The sequence below is a fragment of the Sinohyriopsis cumingii genome, chromosome 12 (assembly GCF_028554795.1).
Source record: "Sinohyriopsis cumingii isolate HCF-2022 chromosome 12, ASM2855479v2, whole genome shotgun sequence".
Classification (NCBI taxonomy): domain Eukaryota; kingdom Metazoa; phylum Mollusca; class Bivalvia; order Unionida; family Unionidae; genus Sinohyriopsis; species Sinohyriopsis cumingii.
The window spans coordinates 63111227-63126861 of NC_142972.1; positions in this window are offsets into that span (position 1 = coordinate 63111227).

Consider the following 15635-nt stretch of genomic DNA (forward strand, 5'->3'; position numbering starts at 1 on the left):
GTACATTGTATGCTACAGTTGATAGTAGCTTTGAAGCTGAAAACATACAACACAATTTGTATTTGTAATCTAATTTCTAATGTAAACCGCTTTCCTTGTGCTGTGTAAGGCAGATCAATGATTACAAATGTAGTAATTAATGTTAGTAATAGTAGAGTTTGGTAACAAACGTAAAATTGATTCACATAAATGCAACTGTTTTCATCGCAAAACGATATCTAATAACTTATCAATGGTTACCTGCAAGACCTTATACACTGGTATCACTATAACATTATTTCCTATCATGACTAGAGGTCAATTCATAATTGGAGGGAGAGAGATTGAGAGAGAGGCCATACTGAGAGCTTTTTTATATGTATATTAGTTATCTAACGTAATGTTTAGAACTGAACACACGAAGGTAATGTACATATGTAGAAATGATACTTATGAATATATGGTTATAGTGAAACTCATACGGATAATGTAAGCTTATTTACTAATATAAACTTTTTAAAATAATTTTAGATGCAAAATGTAATCATAATATAGTTCTAAAAAATTTTACTCAGTTGTGATTGTTTAGTGATCTACACAATAATTGTTAACAAAATTTCCAGACCAAATGTATCGACCGCGATGGACTTAAAAAAGGGTAGTTCGGTGTCAGACTCGCAAAAGAAAGTTCATATTGGATCGAACTATTAACTGTGAAGGGGAATCAAGTTACATTCGCGTGAACAAGAAGTCGCGGGCATGTATATTCTTTACTTGTATTGAATATCAACTAAGAATGAGTATCATCTTTATTTTTAACTTTCACATGTGACATTTCTTCACAATTATTATTTAGCATGATCATAAATATATCTATAAAAATCTGAATTGACAGCCTCGTTTCTCTTGTCTTTTACGTGTATGAAGAAAGATGTTTGCATGAAATATATAGTATGAACAAATTGAAAAAAGGCACGATATAAAATGCATGGAGATATATGAAATTACATTAACGTTTTCAGATGTATTAGCTAATACATATATGACTAAGGTTGACATGTATCTGTCCCCTGCGACAGTCTCTGTTCCAAATAAAAGAATCCACAGGAATGTAATTGTAAAGATTTTAAAATGTGAGAAAGAAATCCTCACTTTGCTCCTTTAGTGACCACTTTATAAATGGTGGTCATATCTTCATCGTTAAGACGTCTGCATGCAAGGTCTAAAGGTGAGAGTTCGTACATCGTTCAGCGCATCTCTGGTTTTTTGACTGGTCATTATTCTTACTTTTGTTAAGGAGTATTTTATCAAACTGATACAGATTAAACAGGATCCAATCTGTAACAGACGACAACAAGATCACTTGATCGGTATAATGTTCGCAGACGATCACGTGACTGATAATTTAATGCCTAGCAGTGGGGTGAATGCATGAGGCAACGAACTTCTAAAGCTCTTTACCAAACGTCACAGAGAACAATTCTGGTTTGGTGTTACCTTTATTTGACCCTCTCTCGCAAGCCGATAGTGCCCTTTTTCTGATCACTGTCGCATACATTTTAGCACGATGTGAATATTTCATTTGAGTGTTAATAGCTCTATGAAATGCACTGAGTGCCTCGTATTAATGGATATTTACACCTGTAAATGTGCTAGAAAACATATACCTATAATTTGGTATGCATAAGAACGTCATGTAAATTCTTTACCAGGAGTTTAATATTAGAGCCAAATAAATGGGTTTATGATCATCAAGTATTTGTGGAAACTCAAGCTGATTTAGGAAGAGTAGGTCCGTAACTAATAACATTTGTACATTACATGGATTGATAACTAGATGTCTTAATTAATGAACAAATTTGCTTTGAACTTTTGTTGTTTTTAATAATTTGCCTGATTTTGTTTTAAGGGTTAGTATAAATTAGTGATGTGGAATCATTACTAAATTATACATTCAATGTATGACAATGTCCAAAGTGGTGTGAGATGCAATACTAACTTACCTGAAGAATTTCTATATGTAATTGATGTGCGGCAATGAGTTTAACTTTTCCATGTTTATTAAAGGCTTTGATGAATTATGCTACAGCTGTTTATGATTTTATGCACAGATGATTTAGTTACATCCTCATAATTAAAAAGGTTATGCATAAGGGCCTAAGACTTCTTAGTGGATATTAGGATAAGTGGGATCTTTACATTTATGCGTGGAAAAGAAACAGTTTATTTGTCCATAGGAAAAGATGAATAACAGATTATACCGTATTCTGATGAACAAATTTAGAGTGATAGGGTGCAAATACATTTCATAATGTTGTGCTTAAAATTGATTTTGCATATAATGATTCTTAGACACTTTCTAGGCAAATGGCTGCTTGTGACCGAATCATTTATTCTGAAAGTTGCAAGTCGAATATGTTAACATTGACTTCATTGTACCTTTGTGTATGATAGATTGATTAACATCATGATGATTCTGGATGTGGTGTTGAACATGTTTTCTACAATATATACTTATTTCAGAAGACTGCATAAGATACGATATGATTATGTGCAAGTAGACACTATGTTTTTGTATTATATGTTGTTGTCTTATAAATTATCGTAGTAAAGAAACATTACAAATAAGCCGCGTTCACAATAAACGTTCATGTTGTATTAGATTAAATCGATTCCTTATTTTGACGATTGCTATATTTAGCTTTTGCCCTTGCAGCTTCATTAGCCATTAAATACGCGTGTGTTAAAAAAATAACCTGTAATCTAACTCATCATAAATTACCTAACCTACTATGCGTGTAATTTAAAATACATCAGCTACTTAAAGTAAAGCAATTTGATTGTAGGATAAACATTCAATGAATTATTTTATGAATGATGCTTGATTTTCGCCTTTGGTGCTCAGTAGTCAAATCAGGCGCTGACTGTATAGTTATTCAATTCGAGTTATAAAGCAATGAAACTATTTTCAAGTTTCTATGCCTCAAGTCGTCCACAGACCTTTAAGCTGAATGGGTTCTTCAAAAATGATATAAGCAACTTGCTACATTTACAACTTTTAAAATGAAGATAATTCAAAGATATTTAACTCTGAGTCAATTTTGGGAAAATATGATGCTCTATTGCCTGTCAGCTTCCAATTTTGTCGCCCCGTCAGCTGGAATGATATCCACCTTATACCTTAAATATGTTTACAATATAGAGTGGAGAGCTTGAGTTCAGCACAACGTTTGTACGGAAAACTAAGTTTTTAAAAACTGAATTCCCCCAACCACCTACTTCCAACCACATATCCAGGTAATATGACAATGTAGTGGTGTCCTTCACATCAGAGCTAATACAGCTGCGGTCTAGGACGTAAGCTACTGACAGGCCAAGCATGTCTTGTCAGTATACATTCATTTCAAAGATTATGGTCTATACGAATTTGCTTTTAATAAAAACATCACATTTAAAAGTACTAAATGATTGAAGTGAACAATATTAGAAGAGATTCCAGGCAGATGGTTGAATACAAAATCATCTCTTTTGATAATGAAGGCGTTAACGAATTGGCTTGACGCAATCATACATTATCATCAATGTTCTAGCTGTTTAAAAACCAGCATGTGACAAAGTCAGGAAACCTTTATATTGATACGTTTGTTTTTGACAGAATGATTGTCTCGAAAAATAATCCTAGCTTTCAAGCACTATATGGATATGATTCATAATGTATTAATATTTTCAAATTAAAAGTTCAGTTTAATTTAATTTAATAAGGTATGGAGATATCTTTCATATATGTTAATAATCGCAAGCAAATGCTTTAATATTCTACATGTCTTGATAACATATATCAAAGTATGATGAACTCAGTCTCACGAAATAAATGTAATTGCAAATATTGTAAAATGTGAAGGAAAAAATCAGGACTTCGCTCCTTCAGCGACCAATTTATCATTGGTGGCCGTGTCATAATCGATAACAAGTCTGTATGCAAGGTCTAAAGGTGAGAGTTCGTACATCGTTCAGCGCATGTTTGTTTTTCTGAAAGGTCTTTATTGTAACTATTGTTAAGGATTAAACTGATACCTGAAGGAAGTGGCTAATATATTTTTCACTATATAAGAAGGTCACATTTAAAGCAGTTTTTCACTAAGCCGCAGTCTGTCCTGAATAATGTATCCTAAGTCGGTTCTAATTGCCACGTCACTGGCTCTATTGGCTGCTTGTGACGGATTCAGCTACTCTGAGTGTGGTAAGTCAATAATTACTACCGTGCACGCTTTGTTGAAATTGTAATTAGATTTACTTTTGGTTGTGAATATGTACCATCTTGCGTCGAAATGTCAGATTATAAGGCTAAGCATTATTGATATATGTTTTTGTTTTAATTTGAATACCTTGTAGGTTTTACAACAAAAATCCACTTTAAAACTTTAAATTTGTTTACAGGAAAAGAAACAAAAAATTCTGAGTTAAATTTCGGCAATTATTGTTACGTATTTTCTACCAGTAATTATAATGGTTTTCACACAGCAGTAGTACTCACAACAGTAGTACTCAGCAATACTGACAATACAGTTTGCTTCTGAATAGTCTGGATTCATAATAGAAGCATGTTAATTGGATGTTAATTGTAGCAAGTCCAGGGTTCTTAGAATTACTTGATTTAATCACCCTACTTTAGACAATTAAGGAAGATACGCTATGACTATTTCCAAATATGTATACATCTTGCTTTATTCTAAATCAATTTAATGAATACACTTTAAGTGAAAGGAATAAAAAAAGCAGAGTAACATATCAAATTAATTTCATTCAAAAGAACGTTCCTATTTTATTATCACATTATGCCTCTTCCACATTGATATTCTAACTGTATACGTTCCATATTAGTTTGTTTTGTGAGCTTGTTACTTTTACTTCTTACTTTTTGCAACTTCATTAACTAACGTATACAAATAGTCATATGTTCTAATATATTTTATAAGACAATCCTCTAAAAATGTTTTAGTATATACTTCAGAGTGAAATATTGAGACTTATTAACGAACTATTGTCATATGTTTTATTCCCTATTTTTCTCATGTGAAGAAAATATCCTTATAATTTCACAGTGAAAGTATAAGAGCTCTGTTCATGTTATGTGATGGGTCATTCTGTGTGCGTACACAACTTGTACCTGCCCCCCAAAAAACGAGTTCTTTGTCAGCTTGAACAATTAAATATAAATAGGCATACATTTTAATCAAGGTCATTAACTTTTGATAAAAAAATTTGGCACGACAATTTTCGAGTCTCTTTGAAGTTATTTCCCCTGGCATCTTTAATAATAATGATAAACTCGCTGCAATACATTTCTGAATAGTACTGAAATTGTTTTAAAATGTGTTAAATAATTTACAAAATTGCAAATATGAAAATATATTGCCACGTATTTGGTCAACAGAATCCTACCGCTTTCTTAAGTCAGTTTTATTTTTATTATCAGCCATTGAAAATGAGGTGAATTTTAATAAAGGGTGGAGGTTGGGATGGTATGCCCAAGAGTGAATTTAATATTGTAAAGAAAAATGCGTGAGCAAATTTGGTATATAATAAGGAGGAAGTCTCCCCTTTATACGTGAAATACCGGATATATTTCCTGTTATGTACCAAAAATAATATGTTTTAGCTCGTGGCTTCGTTCATCTTTGCAATATCATTTTTTGGTACCACACGATAAAATATATCAAGTACTAAAAATATCTTCTTTATAAATGATAATTCGTTTTCTGTTTTACAACGTATCTAGTATAATTTACAATCCTTTATCTCATAATAAAAAGTCAGTATATTATGTTAAAATAAATTGAACAGATGGAGTTTGAAAGTTATTGTCTAATGGTAACATCAGGAAACTATCTGTATAATTATTCAGCTCGAGTATAATTAAGATACAATCAAATTTCTCATATAAAATTTTTTGTTGTTGATATTACAGACTCTTATTAATTGCTTTGACACATATTTATATTAATGATTATGTTAATGTCCTTGATATTTTATTAAACAGCGTGTGGCAACATTACAATCTTGAACCTTTTATTGACATGACTGTTTTGGTGTGGATCGTTTTCTAAGTTCATAGTCCTAATTTGTCCACAATTATATTTATGATTCATAATATATCAGCCAGTTTGAATTAAAAAATGTAATTTCATTTTAATTAACTTAATAAAGTATGGTAAATTCTGAATATATTTTATCGATGTCATCATTTCTTGCATACGAACTTGCAAGAACATGTTTAAAAATATATGATCTTCGTATTGACAGTCGAAATTTCTAAAAGTAAGTTTCGTTATTCTTACAGTAACTAACATAAGATATAATATGTTCCATAAATATAAAATATTAAAAAGGTCTACTACTTTACAAAATGTACAAGAATAACTAGATGCATGTTGTGTTATTAGAATTGTTAAATGCATGCATTCGACAGTACCTTTTGCTGACTAAAACTAACCAAATGATACATAGTCTAAGCAATAATCTCCGTTTTGAAATGACATTTTGATGGAAATGTGTTTGTGAAAGGTTGTGCCAAAGAAGATCTGCATTGACCGAGGCATTTGCTCATTTGTGATCAATTTAACACTGGTGGTCATAACGTAATACAAAACACATATGCATATAAGGCTAATTGGATGCAAACTTTCGGAGCATTATTGTATTTTTGTGTTTCCGAAATGTACTTATGGTGAAATTCATGAAATAATATTCATATACGTTGGACAGTTGTATACGTACAGAGTTAATATATTTGCAAGCAAAGTGTAATTAAATGCCGTATCCTGATGTATGGAAGTACGATTGTTTCCATGTTTTGTTGATAATACTGAACTGTGAATTGTTTTCGTTTATGAATGTAATTCTTTTAAACTTAAGAAACGTTTATTGTTTTATGTTGAATTGACAATCTATTTCTATATCGTTACTAAGTACGCTTCACATTTAGCAGAATATACGCCCTTTAGTTCAATAGCCTGTCACGTGACAGTGCAAAATCAGCTTAGTGGGGCAAACTGGATATTCATGTGACAATTGGAAAGTGCCTAATATGGTTCTAAAATTTTAGACATACTATGAAAACAAGTTGGGTACCAGTTTTGCCTACGTTATTTTTCTTACTCTCGACCTCCAAAATAATCCACATCCATCGGCTTAATAACATGCCACATAATGTGGTATGTGACATGTATAGTCAGTCGTTCTTTTTTTTTGCATAGAAGCTGACACGTGTTTAACAAAACAAACGTAGTGTCTTTACTATAAGTCAAAATATCAACTAAGTTGCATATATAATAAAATACTATGTTTTTGTTTTCGTTTCATTCTTCAAAGATATCGTATGTTCTTGCAACCTTAGCAAACATGTATAACGCTATTACGGAACATCCTGCAACAATATTGAACTTTAACATGTGATCGCTTACGGTTATGCTCGTCGTATATTTATTAATTATTAGGTCTGATTTGGAAATTAAATGATTTTCCATTATTCATCAACATTAACATTCATCAGGTAAAATTATGTAATGGAATATTTTACCAAATATAATGACCATTTCGGATAGAGCGTACTGTTTTATAAAGAAACTAGGCTTTTAAAGACTGAATTTGCCTCAAAATATTTATGCTAAGCGTAAAGATATTTATAATATATTATTTTAATTTAGTTATACGGATATTTTGAAATATTGCTTAAAGAAACATGTTGTTTCTTGTATCATTTATCGATCTGCACTTCAAGTGAAAACAATGGATTACAGTTTCTTGATGTTTTTCCACAAACGTCGAATTTCTTTTTTAAGAATGATTTTGTAAAAGATGTTTTAGGTAACATCCTGACTTTTTATCATGAACTTCTTTTAAAGCGAATATATTTTAATTTCTTTTTACAAACCATATATCATCACCCCACGTTGTAGAGTGAATACATTCCTTATTTTGTAACGGTATCATACATTTTCCTACATCGCCTTTTATAATTTGCAATTTGTAGAACATCTGTAGCACAAAAGTGCAATGCACCTCTGTTTCATACGTAATATTATTACATATTCAATCAGAAAAATCCCTGCTATACCAAGTTGTGTTTCTTAGTTCATCTAGAGTTGGAGCATGGATTATATCATCTTTATAGCTATTGTAACAGGCATTCCAATCGTTGTTTTATTTTTACACGTATTGTATCACATAAATATAAAAAACATCATCTTCTAAAGTTTCATCCTTAAAGTGTGTAATATATTAAGACTAAACATTTTCTCAACTACCAACAAAAAAAAATACGTCCATTTGTGAATATTATGATAAAATTTATCTTTGAATTTCTTGACCACTACGCTATTTCACATTGCTCTTAGCCATATCCTTTAAACGGTTACTTTATTGGCGTAGGTTTAATCCACTTCTGTCACAATCTGGAGTACTTGCATCTAGTTTTGTGTTGTCAGGTTGTACATTTAAATAAATCAGAAAGTTTCCATAGATATAACGGTATTTTTTATATCTCAAATAGTTTTTGAGCATCTCATCTCTTCGACAATGATTTAACCCCAATATATAAGGTTTCTTATGCACCTTGCAGCGATTATGAGCCGCCATCAAGAACTATTTGCCGCTCATCTGCAAATTAGCTTGTATTGATTTTCTTTTAATGAGTAGTTGTTTTGATCACCTGTTTCAAAATCTATACATAAACAATAAAACTGTATGGCAAAGTCTGTTCACCTTCACTACTGCGTCTTCTTAAGTTGAGTAAATCAGAATGTGACGAAATTTTGTGACATAATTAAGAAACAATTGTATTTTTTATCTATTTATTCAAGACAATAACAAATAATCGACGTGTTTTGCTAATAAGATCTAGGAATATCAAAAGAAAATATCCGTCTGGGTGTATTAAACTGTATAGTTTCAGAGAAGATATCATAACTAATTATTACAGCTTTACCTGTACATTGATCATGTCTATGTCATGTTTCCAGTAATACTCAAACTATATAGAAATGCAGGAAGATGCCATATTATATACAACTTTCATTAGAGACACCGATGTCTATTTCATTACGCTAATGGAGAACTTATCAGGTTTGGGAAATATTTCCCTAATTTGTATCAAATGGGAGCGCTCCTGTCCTGTATCAATAATGTAACGATCTCAAAATAGAGCATCGAATATACATTGAAACAAAGAAGGAAATTTCATTCCATACTAGACCTTTGTATGTTTTGCATAGTTAAAAACAAATTTGACAGTGTTCTCAGGTACATTTCATTCTATAGATAGCGCATTTATATCGTCACAGATTACAGTTTAGACCACTCCAGTGGCCGAGTGGTTTGAGCGTCCGCCTCGGCTGTGGGAGGTCATAGGTTTGATCCCAGGTCCAGTCATACAAAAGACTTACAAAAATGGTACTAACAGCTGCCTCGCTTGGCACTCAGCATTAAGGGGTTAGTGTTAGGACTGGTCGGTCTGGTGTCAGGATAATGTGACTGGGTGGGATATCATGCTACATGTCTGCGGTATGATGCCCCAGTGCTATACATCACTATAAACTGTCACACTGCAGACATCGTAGCGATATGACTGAAAGATTGTTAAAGCTACGTTAACAATCCAAATCACACACATACACACACACATACAATATTGTTATTTCTCTGCTGCATCAAATTCTCGTTTCACTGATTCATTAAATGTGTTCAGACTCTTCTTTGCTTCCTTTATTTGTTGTATTGTCGTTCTCCATTCTCTGCTTACCCTTTGGTAAGATTCATTTTCCACTATCCTCATGAAGTTCGGCTCTCTATGTCGAACTCCTCACAATACTGCAGCCTGCAGCAGTACGTTGTGGTTTATTTTTTCCTTTATATTTTCGAATGCTTTTGTCATCCCATCTATTCAATATGCTTTAGCATCCCATCTATGTAATATCCTTTTATCATCCCATATATTTAATATGTTTATTATCATCACATCTATTTAATATGTTTAGTATCATCCCTTCTATTTAATATGCTTTATCATCCCATCTATTTAATATGTTTATTATCACCCATATATTTAATATGTTATTATCTTTTAAATATGATTTAAATTCCAATCTATATAATATGTAATTACTATTACGAATTATAGTGCATCGAGTTTCTTTATATCTATATGGTTATGTCTTCTTGTCCTGCTGTGATAAGTTTACTGATTTATATTTGGACTAGAGATGATAGATGCGAGTAAAAGCCATGATGTGGCTGAATCTTCTTATTCCTCATTGCTGCCATTGAAACAAACGTGCCTTTCTTTGATCGCATTTTGTTCTTTAATATTTGAATTCTGATCACTTTATCAGCCTGAGCATTTAATGCCTATACTGTCCACAAAAAAACAACGTGAACGTACTTGTTATTGTGACACTGTTCAATTATTCATAAACTTTAATATTTGCTTGATAACACACGAGTCTCAAATATGTTCTTAAATCAATATCTACTTTGATACTTTGATAATTTTTAAGATTTTGGCGAAACGATGCAAAATTAGCATTGGGATATTTTCTTGTTCTGGTGGTTTGTCTTCAAGTGCGCGAGGCTGTACTCGGCGTATTGTGGACGATTGACATATTGATGGTATTTATCCAGAAAGCTCAAAGAATAGTCAGTTTACATCCCCACAATGTCAACAAAATTACAAATAAATTTAATAGACATGGTACAATTCATTCGCGGCCCATTTGTATGATGGTCGCGATTGCTCATATTTTTTTATATTAACATTTAAAAAAGAAATGTACATCTATTATTAAACCGTGATTTGTTATGCATTATTTTCACTATTGAAGAAAATGTAGGAAAGCCATAGTTACTACTTTAATGTAGTTGATAAGTTATCGTATCTGCAGCTGTATGAATATGTACAGAGTTCACCCTCTTAGATGTACAGTTGCATGTGTCTCATTGTTAGTCACAAATGCTGCGCAAGTTTTCCGGAAAAAATTGTAGTCTGGTCGACGCAAAGTATCCATCCTGCAAATTTCCGGATGCTATGTTATTTCGAAGCAGCAACTTTGTCAGCCAAAAGCCAATAATAATACTGCAACAACACTAGTGATTTAATATTTGTAGTTTACATCTCCGTTTGCAAAATAATAAATCCTCGTGATTATTTGTTTCATGATGGCGATATGCACAGTGATGTCATGTGTAATTTGGCAGTTAGTAGGTATTACAATCATGTTGATCCTTTCTCTTGGTACTTCATGGTATCAGGGAACAGTTTCCAAAATTGATACTTTTCATGTATTAGGTGCTTGGGATATATGTTTTTGTGCAAGATTGCAGCATAGATTTAGGTCGCTGAATTGCATACCGAAAGATCTTACAAATGGTTATAGGAAAAAAGCTACACTTTATTATGAAATTAGAAACTCTTGAATATGTGGTAATTAGGGAATAGTAACATTATGTAGGATTCGCACAGTTTTCAACCCTTAGCCAATAGCGGCTTTATGTCTCAAGATGCATGGATCGATAAGAGAAACAACGAACCCATGTCAACCTAGCTCTGTTTATTTCCTTTCAGTCCTGATGTTAACCAATCAACAGGCTGCTTTCATCCATGTCTTATACTACTACTACTACAACTACAACAACTACTACTACTGCCTCTACTATTGATAATAATAATAATGATAATAATAATATTTAGTTTCATCAATATATGCTTCAGTTGGATTATTTTTATTCAGTAACTATACAATAATATTAGCAAGATGGTGAAGCTATTGGGAGCCATATATGCCCTATACATTTTATTCTAATGTTTACTCTTAATTTAATAGCATCTGACTTAAAAACTTAATTCAAGTCACACGTCATGAAAGACCTGTAGTTCCGTACTCCCTAAAACGACTAGAAATAGAATAGAAAATGGAGGCAGATAAAAAGCTGCAGATAACCGTGCTACCAGAGGAAATACATTATATTGGGTAACAACATATACAAGGATTACCTTAGCTCATATACTTGTATTGTACTGTCTAGGTTCTTTAACCAATGGGTTGAATTTAGACGATATAAGTTATTTATGAAATAATGAGAATTAGTACACGAGAATACAAAGTTTTTCATATTAAATATTGACAGTCAGACGAACATATACAAATTAGGTGAAGGGATGTGATGTCAAAAGAGGTCAAATTAAATTCAATTTAGTAGTTTTCTGTTTTGGAGGAAAGTTAATGGCGTGCTCTTACAGCAAAAGGTTTAGTCATTGGCCTATATCTTGAGATTCACTACATGTACGTCTTACAAATTATATTTATTAAAAATAGCCATGAATACCGACAGTCACATTTTAAGCACTCTAGTCTATAAGCACATACATACATAGTTACGGCCCACGCAAACCATATTCCTGCCAGTTAATTGATTTTCTGTGTGAAAATTCATTTTCTTAAATTGCGTATTCACACATTGATGACCAATATAATGTACTTTATTTCCCGCTAGTACTAATTTGTACTTCTTTTTTCTGCAGCAGTGTTCTAATTTCAAGTTTACTTTTGAAAATGATTTCATGCCTATCGTATTTTCTCCTGGAAGTAGTTGTGAATGACGAATAGCGTCCCATTTATCTGTCCTAATTTAAAATAAATGATGATTATCAAAAGTTACATTGTCATCTATTTTGTATATCAGGATGAAAATTTGCACAGTTTTAAGGCATGTACTTCCACTTGAGCGAGCAAGAATGATTATAGATAAAATGCTTGCTGAAATGTACCATTCTTTAGTAGTCTTAATAATGCCCATCAGATATTATGAAATTGAAGCTAGTTGATATATTCAGATTCCTAACCATATAATTCTGGGTTCATTAAGACAGTTACCCTGAACATTATTCTGACTCAATCTAATAAATCAACAAGAAATATTAAAACTGCATTTTTGTCATAGCATTGACAATATTATCTGAAGAACGTACATGACCACATTCCTAAGAATGTCTCAAAGAACTAAGAACTGACACATTCTTGGGGTGGAGTTTGCAGTCTCAAATCATGCGTGAAACGATGGCCCTCGCTGCAGTAGCAGAGGCATTGCTACATTGCACGGCGCTTGGGTGTTAGATATTCTAATCTTGTGGACTAGAAAACAACTAATTTTGACCAAAACAGTCGTTATTTTGTCCACATAATTTCAGTTCAAAGGTTATGGGAAACAAGATATAATTCTTAAACTAAAGACAAGGACTTACTTAGTAGTATATTGTTGCATTTAAGAATATTTAAGGTCTATATTAAAACCGTTGTTAACAATATAAACATTCAGGTCTTTTTATTTTTGTAGACACTATTTGATTACTTGGTCACGTTATTATAATATTAATGGTGTTAAATAATTCTTCCTATGTTTTACGACTGTAGGGAGAATTAGAACCTTGGCAATTCGTTTTAATACACATTGCTAGAGAAAATCGGTTTCATTTTCAATGATCTTACCTCGACCAGAATATAATACACTTTATTAAGCTTTAAATCGCAAAAGCAAATTATGTTAGGATGTAAACATGTATAAGTATGGAGGATAAGTAATAAAACATATGTTGAGTATTTAGTAAAGTATTAACTTAGTGACAACTAAAGGAATTATATATACATGCAGTGTACAGATCAAATTAAAATTAATTATAACAATCCTAAATGCAGTTACGCATAATTACGTAAATATTTGTAACTTTCAAAATTATCATGTAAAACGTTTACCATAGCTGAAGTAGTCCAATTACTAATTAATTTATGCCATAACATAATACTGTTGCATTTACCAAACGATTTTTAATTATTGATGAATGCAAACTATGTTCTGTTTTGCTAGAGATCCACTTCTTGGAAACAACTGGTTTCTTTATGTGCAATCTGCACAAGAGGTTTTCTTCAAGAAACAATATTGGTTTTCAGATATTGTTTAATACTTGTAATCCAATATATATCATTTACAGAGATTATGTATGGACGTTTTAAGTACAAACCTACTAATGCTTACAACTGACCCATACGTTTATGATTTTGAAGCAATTGTCATCTTTCAATGTGTTTTCCAGGGAATGTTGCAAACCCCATTTTACACATAGATTCCGTAGCAATCAGTCCGACAAATGTGAAAATCCTTGGAACTCTCAACCTAACCTTCCAGGTCACAGTATTCAGGCCAATCACGGGGAATCTTAGCGTTGACATTAACATGAAGAAATCCACGTGGCTCATTGACCTTCCTATACCTTGTCTATCCGAGATAGGGAGCTGGTAAGTGTGAGATCAAAAGCTTGTTTGTACTCACAAGTTACAGAAGAATAAAACAAAAAAATGAAGAAAAAGAGAACTGAACCAGAAGCAAATCATGTTGTCCTAGGGACAGTGGATATATATATATATATATATATATATATATATATATATATATATATATATATATATATATATATATATATATATATATATATATAAAGAGGTTATGAGGTAATATATTTCGTGCGTATAGCTTACAATATGTTTTCCGGCTTCCTCACGACATTTTCACAAGTATAACAAAGAATAAAACCCGTTGAATTTATAATGCAAGAACGGGACGAGTTTTGTAAAGTTTTTGTTTTTGTTGTTGTTGTTATAGGGTTTAACGCCATTTTTCAGCACAAGATAGGCTATATATGGCGGCCAGTATTAATGGTGGAGGAAGAACCCGGGAAAACCTCTCAAAGAACCACCGACCCACGAGAAGCTACCGCAAGCTTTTTCACATATCCACATTGGCCGAGCCTGAGACTCGAACCCACGCAGACAGAGGTGAGATGGCAGTGATCCGTGACGGACAGCGCTTTAGACCACTCGGCCACTCGGGGCCCCGTTTTGTAAAGTGAGTGTCAGTCCATGAATACTGTGTTCAGTGCTCATATCACAACTTTTACATACAATGTATTATTGACATTGCATATGACGTCATGTTAGACAGCCACCGTTTTGCTCCTTTGTCAGATTTCACTTGAGATTTAATTTCTGTTATTTTAGTGCCGAATGTATAACAAAAAGGTTGTACGTATGACTTGAATTTTAACGTATGTTCAACAATTGTTCAGTCAAATTGCTACGGTGTCTGCAGTATGGTAATTAAAAGTGATGTCTAGCACTGAGGCATCATGATGCACACATGTAGCATCCTGTCCCACCCAGTCATAGTATACTGATGCCAGACCGACCAGTCCTAACACTAACCTGTAAATGATGAGCGCCAAGCGAGGCATATGCTAGTACCATTTCGTAAGTCTTTGGTATTATTCGACCGGGGTTGGAAGCTGCGACCTCCCGCATCAGAGGAGAATACAAAGAGGGTACGTTTACTAAACATTTACTTAACAAATAGTTGATTAGCTAACCTAAGAATAACATTTCGTTATATCCTTTTGGTTTTGCACTTAAGTAAATAAACCTTGGATACATTGTCCAAGTTAATTGCCAGTTTAGAAACTTTGCGTCCATTTGTCATACTCTTTAATACGTTGAACATCGCCATCTTCCTGCTCTTTTAGATTGGTTATTCAGTATTCTGCAACCTGTATGTCATAT